Source organism: Pollachius pollachius (assembly GCF_949987615.1).
Source record: "Pollachius pollachius genome assembly, chromosome: 17".
NCBI lineage: Eukaryota > Metazoa > Chordata > Actinopteri > Gadiformes > Gadidae > Pollachius > Pollachius pollachius.
In genome coordinates this window covers 16884694-16899413 of record NC_136950.1, presented here as the reverse complement: position 1 = coordinate 16899413, position 14720 = coordinate 16884694, and the positions used below count along the sequence as shown (strand labels likewise).

The 14720-nt window shown below is 42.7% G+C and overlaps 1 pseudogene across 1 annotated transcript in view; it reads right to left on the bottom strand.

The window, feature by feature from the left end:
- Positions 1 to 14437, bottom strand: part of LOC307088883 (myelin-associated glycoprotein-like) — a 31604-nt pseudogene extending 17167 nt beyond the window's left edge. Inside the window, exons 1-6 of the transcript in view lie at positions 14371 to 14437; positions 13699 to 14075; positions 12961 to 13284; positions 12559 to 12827; positions 12359 to 12428; positions 12212 to 12245 (exon numbers count right to left, since the gene is read on the bottom strand). The product of the transcript in view is annotated as a myelin-associated glycoprotein-like (transcript). The remainder of the gene's footprint in view (positions 1 to 12211; positions 12246 to 12358; positions 12429 to 12558; positions 12828 to 12960; positions 13285 to 13698; positions 14076 to 14370) is intronic.
- Between the last annotated feature and the right edge of the window lie 283 nt (positions 14438 to 14720).

Genomic DNA, 14720 nt, shown 5'->3' with positions numbered 1-14720 from the left:
AAATACATGATATACATTTGCATTCAATTATAACATTATATACATTTACCATAAGTAAGGTTTTCAAAACGTTTACAGACATTTTAATTACTGACATATAATAAAGACATTGTGAAATCTAGGGCTTGTGCTCACTACTCACCTGTTGTAAACAGTGAGAGACTGGCTGCTGAAGTGTACTGACGCACTTGTTGCTCTGTTCTCGTGCGGTAAATGAGGGGTGTTCAAGGACCGTCGGAAAGTCGATTTTTTTTCTTTTTTTTTTTACCAAAAAATTAGATTCGGGGCTAATCAAATTAGATCCGGGGCTTTAGCCCCGAATAAAACAGCCTAGTGACGCCACTGGTGCAGGCATTATCATTTCTAAATTATCTGTAAAATGACAGGTAATGAACCATCATTTAAGATTAAATTCATATTATGTTTTTTTTTTGCAGAGACATGAGATTTTCAGTAATCCCAGGGCACCCCCTGGTTTAAAGGTGTGTCGTGTGTTAGGGTAGGGCCGTAGGTTAGGGTTAGGGCCGTGTGTTAGAGTTAGGGCCGTGTGTTAGGGTTAGGGTTAAGGCCGTGTGTTAGGGTAGGGCCGTGTGTTAGGGTAGAGTCGTGTGTTAGGGTTAAGGCCGTGTGTTTGGGTAGGGCCGTGTGTTAGGGTCAGGGTTAGGGTCGTGTGTTAGGGTTGGGTTAGGGTAATGCAAATAACTAATATTAAATTAATGATGAAACAACTATTAACTTGTGCCAAATCGATATTTTTGTAACAATTAACACATATTAACAAAGGGTTAGGTAATGACTTGTTAGCTATTTATTATGGCACCTTATTATAAAGTGTTACCTGTTGTCCTTATCCGTCCCAAAGACAAATAAATGTTGTCCATTCCTTTTAAATAACTTTGTCAGTTACATAAAATAACCCATAACACAACTGCTCAGAAAGACAATGATTCACACAACATACGAGCTGCGTCCACATGGATCACCATGACAACTACAAGTTGCTTTAACTCACAATCTAAACATCATATACACGAAGATTAAATGCACCTTTAACGCTAGAAATGTTAGCGAAACGCATTTTAAACTATCTTAAAATGTTGCATTTGCCACTGTGAATAAAAAGAGTGTCATCCATTTTGTTTTGTTGGGCAGAAAGTTTGACACACGTGATGTGTTGCTGTTTCTGCGGCCAGTCAACAGGGAGCGCTGTACCAGTCTATAGGAGGCGCTGTACCAGTCGATAGGAGGCGCTGTACCAGTCGATAGGGGGCGCTGTACCAGTCGATAGGGGGCGCTGTACCAGTCTATAGGGGGCGCTGTACCAGTCTATAGGGGGCGCTGTACCTATTCAAAGAACGATCTGCATTATGGCCTTGAACATGTAACCCAGATATATTTTCAGTCAGCTAATGCTTTTCTGTATTATCACTGTTTTTGGTGTGTGTCTCTTTAAGGGTTACGACCACTTTATGTTGCGGCAGCTTTACGACTGCTGTTTTACGGTGTGTGTTATTGTTACCTTGGAGACTAAGTTTTCGCGGGAAGAATTTTTTTTTTCAATGCCTGCAAGCAACGTGTGGTCAAGCTGTAATTCTCCTGCTGTTTATTTCGGAGTTTAACTTGTTAAAAGTATTTTAAGTGTAATATATACCATACAAAGTACTCGGTTTGCTTTTGATAATAAGCCGGAAGCCCGTCGGCAAAGTGTATACACAAGAAGGCCATAAGAAGGGAACTCCGCCGAGTTAATGAACATTGATGAAAGAGACGGCTGCTGTTTCCTGAGTTGCTTTTCCCAGTGGCTCGTGAGGAGCCGTCGCCATCTTCTGAACGTCGCCAAGGATTGCAGGCAAAACCAATTCAATAACCACACACATATAGAGCTCTATAATATTGTTTTGCTGGCCAGCACCTTACTTTACTTTTTTTTTTTTTTTTTTTTTGTTGCTAAAGACAATATAAGGACACTTCAAGATTTGTTCTATGTTCTATAAGAAGACCGTTCGGTATCCATTTTGTTTTCATGGGTTACCAAAAATATAATCACATTTCCATGTGATTTAAGGTTTACTGTTTTATGTTGTTCCTGACCTACATTGTGATCAAGTAAGATGCATTTCAGTTCAGCAAATGTTAAATAAAACTGGATCGATAGTAAACTGCTATCACAACCCGAGTAAATTCTGTTTATTGGTTACAGACGAAAATTGGCGCCCGAACAGGGACTGAAGTGTCTACTTGATCTTAAATATAAAAACTCTTTAAAGTATAATCATCTGAATATTGTAAGGTTGGCTTAATTGAGAAAACAAAATAGAGTTTTGTGACATGTATGGTTTTGACCCAGAGCGCACAGTTATGCTTAAGGGTGTCCCAGCTAAGGTTAAACTGGAAGATGTAAAAAGGGTTTTTGCATTACTAGATGATGTTGTTGGAGTGCATCTCATTGACAGCCTTCCCAATACCATTCTGTGTCAGTATAGCGAGTCTTTAACTCCAATGCTTCTAGACCGCGAGCATCCAGCTGATTACTCATATTGGGAGGTTATGCAGATAGATGAATACTGTCCACCTAAGTCAGTCAGTGAGCCACCCACAGATGATGTAGTGCCTCTTGCTCGTGCTATTAATGACATGACAGTCAATTTCAGAGAGCAGGTAAATGAGTTAGCTCTAACATACAACATGAGCCCCATTACTTTGAATCAAGTAGCAGTGAATCATATTTCTGGAAAAGGGGATAGTGACAAGGGCCCAGTAACTTCTACCCCAGCATCTGCTCTTAAAGCCCCGGCATTTAAAGCACAGTCTACCCCTAATCCAAGACCGGTTGTCTTCAGTGCTGATAGCTATTCGTCCAGTCCAAGACAGGCCCCTAATGACACTCTGCTTGTTGACCCCCTCCCTGCAGATGTTCAGAGAGTAATCGTGGAACATATTGTAAAACACGACTCCCTGGTGTTCATTCCACCTGCAAGAGAACTGCGTCCATTCTCCGGAAATTCTCCTAAACCTTCCACAGAGGTGGATTACAAAGTGTGGCGGCTTAGAGCTAAGCAAGTAATAAATGACTCCAGCCTGTCAGAGGCACAGCAGCGACGTATGCTTCTTGATAGCCTTCATACCCCTGCTTTAAATGTGGCTTTCTCTATTGGAGCCCAAGCCCCACCAAGTGACTATCTCCATGAACTAGACAAGGCTTATGGTAACGTTACAGGAGGTGAGGAGCTGTATATTCAGTTCTTAGAGACCCATCAGGACAGTGGGGAGAAAGCATCCGACTACCTGCGTCGACTCCAAACTCTGTTACAGGAAGTAGTTGAAAATAAAGGTGTGGCTAAACAAAATGGTGATTCTCAACTTTTAAAGCAGTTCCTAAGAGGCTGCTGGTAAGACAGTATGATAACCACATTGCACCTAAAAGAACAACTCAATGAACCCTCCCAGAGCACGCCCACTTTCTCAGAGTTGCTGTTCAAAATAAGAAATTATGAGAAAGAAAGTCAGCTAAAGGAAATGAGGAAAAAGCGACATACTGCTGGGAGCACAACCAAAGTTCATACTAAGACACACCTAACTACTGATGAGTCTGAGCCCCCTAGCAACAAAGTCCTAGCGGTGTGCGATGCTAACACTAGGGAGCAGCTCGAGGAGAGAATCAGACTGTTAGAGGCTGAGCTAAAGCAAAGTGTCACTACTCAAAATGCCAATTCCCCCAGATATGATAGAGCAGAACGAAAGTTCTCACCGAAAGCAAAAGGCAGCAACACAGCTCCACCACTCCAAGCCGTGCCCACAGAGAATCTCATTAAAGCAGGCAGGTTTTGTTACAATTGTGGAGAGGAGTCACATATGATGCCGCAATGCACAAACCAAACTAATGCTGTGCTTGTGCAGAAGAAACTTTGTGAGAGACACCAAACTAGACAAACCCAACATCCACTAAGCTACCAACAGACAAGCCCCCAGCCAAATCTGTCTTTAAACAGTTAAGGGCTCCTGCTGTGGGACAAGCAGGAGCTCAGTGTCAAACTAGTTCCCCTGTTTTGAGCCAGTGCATGCATGAACCCCCAAATGCATCAGCAACTATTCAGATTCCAGCAGGACTTGTTGGAGAGCCTTGTGATAGTGAAGCATGGTTAGATGGAGTCCAATGCAATTGCATAATTGACACAGGGTCTCAAGTAGCAATCATATCCCAGTCATTTTATTCCCGTTACCTTTCCCACCGACAGTTATTCTCTATTAAAGATGCCCTAAACATTGAAGGTGCAGCGGGACAAAAGGTTCCATATTTGGGCTATGTTGAAGTGGATGTGCAGTTCCCTAAAGATAAATGTGGCACAAACCAATGTTTTCACATCCTAGCTTTAGTAAGCCCAGATCAGTCATACAATGACAAGCATTCTTTGCTTGTAGGTACTAATGTCCTGCGTCCAATGATCCAAGACTGCATTAGGCAAGGCGGAACTAAGTTCCCAGAAACCCTTCCTATCCAGGCCAGCTGGCTAATGGCTTATGCAGAGTGTGACAACCGGACTGACTCCCAAACAAAAGACGCCAAAGTTCTGCGTGTAAGGCTCAGCAGCAAAGTACCCATACGCTTGAAGCGTGGCGAGCTTTGTACTTTAAAGGGCATCTGTCACAATAAACCTGGTGAAGGTGAGTTCCAAGCTCTTGTGGGTGGTACGGAGGAAATACCCACGCCAGGAGGCCTGATCGTCTATGACCAGATAGTGGATGTAAAGCCTCAATCCCACAATAAATTTAAGCTTGCTGTCAAAAATATTTCTCAGCGTGACATCACCTTATACCCAAAAACAGTCATTGCTGAGTGCTCTCCCATTGACTGGGCAGTGCCCGTTTCACACTTTGACCAGAACAAACAGTCAGATGTTGCCCTTCCACAGACACATGCTCTGTCGGTGTCACAAAATGAAAAGATCAATTCAGCAGCTGAAATCTTCTATCCTGATTTCAGCGACAGCCCCATAGCACCAGAACTAAGGGAGCACATACAGGCTAGAATAAACAAAGAAGTGCCAGATGCGTTTTGTAGACATGATCTAGATGTTGGTAACATTGCAGGAGTCACTCATCGCATAGAGCTTGACCCTCATGTACCATTCAAAGAGCGAACTCGACGTGTCTCACCTGCCGACTTCAATGACTTAAAAAGGCATCTCCAAGACCTTTTGGCCATAGGCATCATAGAGGAATCACATAGCCCCTACGCCTCTCCAATTGTTCCTGTCCGGAAAAAGAACGGAGATCTGCGAATGGTGGTGGATTACCGCAGACTGAACAACTTGACTAAAAAAGATGCCTACCCATTACTCCGTATAGAGGAGACATTCTCCCTGCTGTCAGGCTCAAAATGGTTCACTGTACTTGATCTAAAGAGTGGGTACTATCAGATGGAGGTTGAACCCTCTGATCGGCCAAAGACAGCATTCACAACATCCTTTGGAACATGGCAATTTCGGAGAATGCCCCAAGGCCTGACCAACTCTCCAGCAACCTTCCAGCGAACCATGGAGAAGGTGATGCAAGGTATCAACCTCCAAGAGGTTGTTGCTTTCCTCGATGATCTCATAATATTCTCTAGCTCTTTGGAGGAACATGAGGAGAGATTAATGAAGGTTCTCAAACGCGTCTCTGATTTTGGCCTCAAACTGTCCCCTTCCAAATGCAAATTCTTCCAGACCTCTGTGAAATACCTAGGGCATGTGATATCTGCTGAGGGAATCCAACCCGATCCTGACAAAGTTGCTGCTGTAAAAGAATGGCCCCGGCCTCAAACAGCCAAAGAGCTTCGGTCATTTTTAGGTTTCACAGGGTATTACCGAAGATTTGTGAGAGAGTATGCCAGGGTTGTTAGGCCACTAAATGATTTGTTGAAAGGAGATCTAGCGCCCAGGCGCAAAGGCCCTAACTATATATGTGCTCCACACTGACGCCAGTATGACCGGTTTAGGTGCAGCCCTGTATCAGGTCCAAGATGGCCAAACCCGAGTGGTGGCATACGCCAGTCGTGGTCTCTCTAAAAGTGAGAAAAACTACCCCGTGCATAAGTTAGAATTTCTCGCCCTTAAATGGGCGGTCAGTGAAAAGTTTCATGACTATTTGTACGGGGCTAACTTCAAAGTGCTAACGGATAATAATCCTCTGACATACGTGTTGACAAGTGCAAAGTTAGATGCCGCGAGCCACAGATGGCTTGCTTCTCTATCATTGTTCAACTTTGACATCCATTACAAATCTGGTGTGCTGAATATCGATGCTGATGGGCTCTCGAGGAGGCCTCATGAACCATCCGAAGACGATGATGAGTCTCGAGAGATGGACCAGAGAATCTCGGTATGCTAGATCGCGCTAGCCTCTCACTTGAGGAGTTCCAGGTTTTGGATGGGGAGACAGTGAGCACTCTTTGTATGCGCCACGGTGTCAATGTTCATGCAGTTTCACAAGACAATCAGGATCCGGATAGTGTCATACCTGCAGTGGAAACTCTCTTGTGTCATGAAAGTGCGGTCCCTGATGATCTGGAAGATCCAGTCCCTGGGCCAGGACAATCAGCTCTGCCAGAAATGTCTATGGAGGACTGGCATCAGTTGCAGAGGGAAGACGCAGCATTGGCACAAGTTATTTGTATACTGGAAGAGCAGCCTGACACTGAGGAATTTGATAAAACGTCTGTGGAGCCAGAGGTTGCTCAACTCTTACGTGAGAGATCAAAACTACTCTTGAAGGATGGAGTGTTATGCCGCAAGGTTCTCAACCAAAGAGGTGAAGCGTTTCATCAACTCGTCATACCCAGTAGTCACAGAGAACGAGCCTTCCAAGGTATTCATGATGAGACAGGCCACATGGGCATCGAAAGAACTTTGGAACTAGCTAGAGCAAGGTTCTACTGGCCGAAGATGGCGAAATACATTGAGACAAAGTGCAAAAGCTGTGAAAGATGTGTCAGACGAAAATCTAAGGTGCAAAAGGCATCCAAACTAGTTAACATCAAAGTCAGTGGTCCCCTTGAGTTAGTCTGTATGGATTTTCTGACAATTGAACCTGACTCAAGAGACACTAGAAACATACTGGTCATAACTGATCACTTTACAAAATATGCACAGGCATATACGACTAGAGACCAGACAGCCAAGACTGTTGCCACAGTGTTATAGGAAAACTTCATTTGTCACTATGGTTTTCCACGCAGGCTGCATAGTGATCAAGGAGCCTGTTTTGAGTCAGAAGTTGTAGCAGAACTTTGTAAGCATGCTGGAATCGCCAAGTCTCGCACAACACCCTACCAGCCGAGAGGGAATCCGGTAGAACGATTCAACAGGACTCTGCTCGACCTCTTGGGAACGCTGGAGGATAAAAAGAAGGAGGAATGGAGGAAATATGTCAAGCCCCTTGTACATGCATATAATTGTACACGGAACGATGTGACTGGCGAAGCCCCTTTCCTACTCATGTTTGGCAGAGAGCCGCGTCTCCCCATTGACCTCTGTTTTGGCATCAGCCCTCAGGGTCACAACCCCAAAACGCACACACAATATGTGCGAGACCTAAAGAAAAGACTCAGACACGCATATGAGCTAGCGTCAAGAAATGCTGAAAAACGGCAGTTGTTGAACAAAAGGCGCTGGGATGCTAAGGTGACCGCCTTGCCTTTAGAGGTAGGGGATCGAGTCCTTGTGAGGAATCTGAGTCTCAGAAAGAAGCACAAAATCTCTGACAAATGGGAATCCACTGTTTACGTTGTTGCCAAACAGCCGGATGAGAGTATCCCTGTGTATGTTGTCAGGCCCGATAATGGTGAGGGCAGAGAGCGGGTTTTGCATCGAGATATGCTTCTTCCCTGTGGGTTCTTACCTGCAACCTTAGAAGCGGATCCGGTGAGTACTGTTGTGCAGGCAATCCCGACTCAAGTTCCTGAGGTGACTGATGAGGGAGATATTGAGGATGATCTGTCTTCAATGGAAGTGGATCAAGACTTGGAAACTCAGAACACGAGCCTTGAAACCCCTGAACAGGGTACCTCTCAAAATCCCCTAAATCCTGATGCCCCTGAATTCATGTCAGATCAGCATGATTTGTCAGACACTGAGACTGTAATTAGTCCAGGCCCGTCCCAGGCTAGGCCTCAGAGAACAAGGGTACCACCAGCTTATCTTAGTGACTACCAAGTTGGTCGCAAAGCCCATTGTAAACATCACACCTTAAGTCCCCCTACACAGCAGACACTGTTTTATGGTTTCTTATTGTCCTTGCAGCAGCAAATTGCAGGGTTAGTTCAGTCTCTAGCCGTAGGTAGTGACGGGGACGTCACATTTTAAGTGGGGGAGGATGTAACCCAGATATATTTTCAGTCAGCTAATGCTTTTCTGTATTATCACTGTTTTTGGTGTGTGTCTCTTTAAGGGTTACGACCACTTTATGTTGCGGCAGCTTTACGACTGCTGTTTTACGGTGTGTGTTATTGTTACCTTGGAGACTAAGTTTTCGCGGGTAGATTTTTTTTTTTCAATGCCTGCAAGCAACGTGTGGTCAAGCTGTAATTCTCCTGCTGTTTATTTCGGAGTTTAACTTGTTAAAAGTATTTTAAGTGTAATATATACCATACAAAGTACTCGGTTTGCTTTTGATAATAAGCCGGAAGCCCGTCGGCAAAGTGTATACACAAGAAGGCCATAAGAAGGGAACTCCGCCGAGTTAATGAACATTGATGAAAGAGACGGCTGCTGTTTCCTGAGTTGCTTTTCCCAGTGGCTCGTGAGGAGCCGTCGCCATCTTCTGAACGTCGCCAAGGATTGCAGGCAAAACCAATTCAATAACCACACACATATAGAGCTCTATAATATTGTTTTGCTGGCCAGCACCTTACTTTACTTTATTTATTTATTTATTTTTGTTGCTAAAGACAATATAAGGACACTTCAAGATTTGTTCTATGTTCTATAAGAAGACCGTTCGGTATCCATTTTGTTTTCATGGGTTACCAAAAATATAATCACATTTCCATGTGATTTAAGGTTTACTGTTTTATGTTGTTCCTGACCTACATTGTGATCAAGTAAGATGCATTTCAGTTCAGCAAATGTTAAATAAAACTGGATCGATAGTAAACTGCTATCACAACCCGAGTAAATTCTGTTTATTGGTTACAAACAGAATATTTTAAACTCCATGAAACAATTTCAAATTCATAATTGTAATCAACAACTGATCACATCTTCATGTAACCCAGTTGAAATTCGGATTCTGGTTATTTAAAATAATAATATTATATAAGAGTTTATTATTTTTCATAATGTTTTGTTGACGTTTGTGTAATGGTTGCAAACTTTGTTAATGTTATTTGATGTATTGTAAATGTTGTAGATATCCTCTGCTTAATCGAACTGTTATATGGCCATCAAACCATAAGGCGGCGCAATGAGGTGTTTGCGGGTGAATGTGGAGAAGGCGGGAAAGGGGAGGAAAGGGAAGACGTGCTGGAGGTAGGAAAAAATAAGACGTTTGTGAGACGGAGCACCTGCTTGCGATGGAGTACAGTCTTGTTGAAGGCTGATGACATATCAGCAACCCCTAAGATTCAAGATTGTGTCTGGTAAACGAAAGTAAAGTTCTTCACGAAAAAAAACTTGAAAGCTCCACCGGACCGGTTCACATACGACCCGGTCAGTTAATTGACAAGTAGCTGAACAGTGGCCTGCTAACTAACGCAGCTAGCGACGCTACCGCCACGGGGTGTCCGAGGGACCGCCGCACGAGATAGCGGATATGACCACGCGGGTGGGCTGACAGGGCTCGGGCGAAGGAAATCACGCGACAAGCAGTGAGGAGCGCCTGCGTCCTTTCCACGGACTTCCACGGACTTTCCCAGTACTCTGACGGACTTCCACGGACCTTCATGGAGGCCCATCGCGTTTTACCTGGACGTGTGAGTAGCCGACCGAGTTCTCTTGGCTCGGAGGAGCGAAGAGGACTATTCATCAACAGGCCTGCAACGGGGTTTTCTTTTGTAAAGGATTGTTTTATTTTGTTTCTTTTATGTGCCGGCTTAGTAATGTTAATTAATTGTAGCCTGTATGATAATAAGATGTGCGATATGGGATCTGTGACATGCACTTATATTGTTATCAAGTAAGTAAACGTTTTACTAACCCTTTTGTTGGTTGGCTTACTAAATACGTGTAGTGTGGATATTGTGTGTGTTTAGTGGTTAATATTTAATAAGGTTGCTGGTGTTATATGGTTAGCATAATATAGGAAATCAAAACTAATAATTTAAGATTGATTGAAGAACCTAGGGCCCTGCCCTCTTTATTATAGGGGTAAAAGGGCTACATTCATAACCGTGTTTTCAGGCTTTTTATCTGCGACCTGCACTCCTTTCTGGGCACAGCCTCATACTGTTGGTTTATTAACGGGGCCACTTCCCTTGAAGATAGTGAACTTTGTTTATTGTTTATTAGTAGAGTTTAGGGGCCATGATATATTGCTACATATTGCTCTTGATCAGCTGCTTCTGTGATTCACAAGTGTGGAACAGACTACAGCCTCCCAATACACATTCTTTGAATTGCAAAAAATACACATAAACCATCAGTTAAAAAGCTGTTTTAACGTTACCCTACTTATGGAGCACAGGAGCATCTGGTGAAGATCAATATTTTGTACTTAGCACATGGACACTACAACACAAAGGTCTACCAGGAGTCAATATCAATTTAAAGGATAAACCCACTGTAATTTTGTCTTTTATTAATTGAAAACATGGCCTGTGAAGTGAGTAAGCCTGTAATGCTTTTCCATTACTAACTGGTTTACATAATATGAGGTTTTTCTGTTGCTGTTTATTGATGTAAATCCCTAAAATGTAAATGTAGATTCAGTGTTTTTAGTTCTGTTTTCAAAAGTAACTTATAATGGACCTTGAATTCTTGAGCATCTTGACCTTTCTCAATGAAAAAATACTTCATTTCCAAATGGCACACAACAATTGACAAAGCTTGTTTTTTTACCTTTCAAGATGACGTACTCAGTATGATTATACTGTGAGTGTCATGTTTTGAATGTTTACCGTTGTTTGAATGGTACAGGTGTGTCCGTGCAGTAGAGGGGGAGGGGGCTTCCCGGTGTTACCGGACGGGCGGAACAGGGAGCTAGAGAAGTTCTGGTTTCTTCTTTTAGCAATCCTGACTGAAAACATCTCCTCATTTGGGCCCAGGGTTCACTATATATATATATATATATATATATATATATATATATATATAATAAATATACAACTACTTCTTTAAATTATAAAAAAACAATATTATAGGTGTTAAGCACTTTTTTAGGCCTTTTTATTGTGTTTTAATAGATTATTTCTTAGTTCTTTTATATGAAAAAACATTTTTTAATAGAAGAGTACTGTAGGTAGAATGGACAGTTTCATAAAGTAACTAATGATACATAATACACGTTTTTCCATGTATCATATCAATTTGAATAGTGAACATTTATCAATATTAATATACTGTTATTTATTTATTTTTAAACCTGCTCTCTATTTTACAGTTACATTACATATGGTACTTTTTTTATTCACTGTAATTTGACACTATCCGTCTGAAGACTTTGCTGCCAGACCTTTCACGTTTTTTTTATGTTTCTTTTTTACACTGCAGACCTGGGTTCTGCACAGCACCTCGCTTGGCATAGTCGATCTCTCCGTAGTGGATCTACTCTTCCACCTTCTTGTCTGATGCCTCGCATATTGGATTCTGTGGAAAAGCATTAATACATGAACACATGACCTGAAAGAAGAGTGAACAAGTGGTTCCCATAGAATAATGGCAAACCTACTATGATAACATTTGAACAATATGTGTTCATTGAGGTAGCTGAGTTCGTTATGTTAATTTACGATGAGATAGTCTAAAGAGCAGAAATGCCGCTGGGCTGAATATGTCAATATCCCAGGGCCCAATTGTTCTCTGACATTTATAATGACTTTTACTTCAAGTACGTTTTTTTTTACATTAAGTATGGTTGTCTGCATCCTACAAACATGTTAATGAGGTCATTGTCAACATTGAAGTCGTTTTTTTTTTATCAATTCAGTAAAGTTGTTTACTTTGCCTTCTTAGGGTAAACCATTTCTACGTTCAGGTGCAGGATGCGAGTACGCTGTCCACCACTGTGTGGTTCCTACCTGTTGCTGAGTTGAAGGTTTCTTCAGTAACCACCTAAAAACACGAGGTGGGATCACGGGTTAGAACGTAGATGGACCCAGCACACATGCTGGAAAGGTTCCTCTTGCCTCATTGTTCAAACTAAATTGGGTGTGTGTTTTACTTACAGGACAGAGATGACCAGACCAATAAAGAAGACGGTACCAAAGAATCTCACTATCAGAGGGACATTCAATCCTGTAAGAGACAAATCATGGTAGATCACTGGGGCATTGTCATATCCATTTAGAGATTGTAGGGATACATTTGGGATATGTGTTATAGTAAGGTTTTTTATTATAGGGTCTATGGGTAGAAGTTGATTTACCGACGCTTTCACCGCTGATAGTTAGCTTAATCTCTTTTGATGTTTGGTTTCCCGAGGGATTCGTAGCCAGTAGTAGATTTCTCTGTAGCTGGACACATTGAAGCTGTACAAAGATCCATCTGACACGTTCAGGGGTCCCTCCGCACTGCTCCTGAACCAGGTGAACCGGAGAACGGGGGGGTTGGCTCTGCTGGTGCACGTCAGGTTGACCACACTGCCCAGTGACACCGTGGGGGGGCTGACGGAGGCCTGGGTATCCTTCGGGGAATCTACAGGAACACAAGATAAGTCTTCAATTTCAAGCTATGGTTCTGCTGTTGACGGATTTGAATGCAGTGTGCAAAGTCTTTGCGCTTTTCAGCCGTCCTGGCTCACTGATTGGACCGTATGCTGGTCACTCACAGGAAACGTTGAGCGTCACGACGCTCTCTGCTGTTCTGATGCTGGGCCCGCCTGCTGGGTCGTTCACGGGATACGCCGCCAGACAGGTGAGGCGGACTCCGTCATGTCGGTCCGACAGAGTGATATTCAGCCGCCGGGTCCTGACGTTAGGCTCTTGGTCTCCGTGCGGTTCCGGCCGGCCCTCAGGGCCTCCAGACAGGATCCAGCTCAGGTGAGGCGGCTCGGTGGGACAGGGTGCGATGGCCCTGCAGGTGAACGTTACCCTGCTCCTCTCCGTTAGTGGTCCCTCCTGGAGGGTCTGTATGGAGGGTGCTGGGGCTGAATCTACGTGGTTGTTTTCAAGAAACATTTACATTAGGCTGAAATGTAGCTTTAATATCCACATGAATGATTGGAGCATCTTCAGTGTTGACCAGTATATTCCAGAGGGATAATAATCATCAGCAACACATTAAAGATTGTATGAGGGAAACAAAGTTTGTCTAACCTCATAGTCCAAAAAAACTCACGCACTATACAATATGACACTGGCATTATATTTTTTTTAAAACATTCTTTAAAGTGAAAATACAATTCTTTGGTATCGATTTAATTCTAGAGAAGGAGAACAAGTATGTACCTATTCAGGAAGCAGCCGAAAATTGGGAATGATCATAGTCATATTGATATAGGAATACATGTAATTATAATAATGATAATAATCAAAAAATAGACCCCCAAACAAATTGCTTCTATTACCGTTAACTGTGATTGTAAGAGGATTGCAGCTGTCAGTTGCCCTGTAACTTCTGGTTTCCACTCTGAAGTAATATACGTCAGCATAACTTGAGATCATGTTTGTAAAAACGGATGTGCAGTTGCATTCACTCATGTTCCCAATGATACTGATTGGATATAGTTTTTGGTTTGCTGCCGTCGAAAAACACGTTGTCTGGGTGAGTCCAAAACCTGTAGGTTGATTTTATCCATGCACCAATAAAGGGTTCGCTTTTATCAAATTGATTTTGAACGAACTGAATCAAATGAACATGGAATTTGCAAACAAGTGTCGCTCAATGCCTCCATCTTGTTTGGCATAGATCTATGAAGGGCTGCATGACAGGATCCCTCACCACCTGCAACACAGGCATTTTTTACACCAAATGGCCGATGACATGCATCGTTCCCGTCCCACCACATCCTCCTCCAACAGCCTGGCCACACCTCTACTAGACCGGCATCACATTCTGAGCATGGATATGGGCTTCATTTCAGAGGTCGATTACATGTAAATTAGCATTTTGTCCATTAGTTGTAAATTTAATGACTCAATCTAGGGCCTTTAAAACAGGTCTGTTGGTGTGTCAACACCTAAACATATTCACTACTTGGAACAAAATATTCACAATAAATCAATTGAACACCACTCACCTGAAACAAAGATGACATTCAGTAGCATTTCAAACTGGATCATCATGATGCATCTTGTGAACCTCATCTCCTGCATCATGAATTCAAAAGAAGGTTAGAGTTAATCCACGTACGTTTACGTTTTTAACGTGGCCTTAGTTAAGGTTCCTACATCTTCCATACAAATACAACCAATAACCAATATGGAAACACAGTAGGCTCCATGGAACAACACGAGTAACAAGAACATGCATTAAACAGTTTATTCAAGGCCTTTAAAAAAACTATATATTTATATCATGTTTTAATTCCTTACCGAGAACAGTAGATGGTTTTTCACAGCCAACAGGCAGGGTTTGTTCTAAATGAAG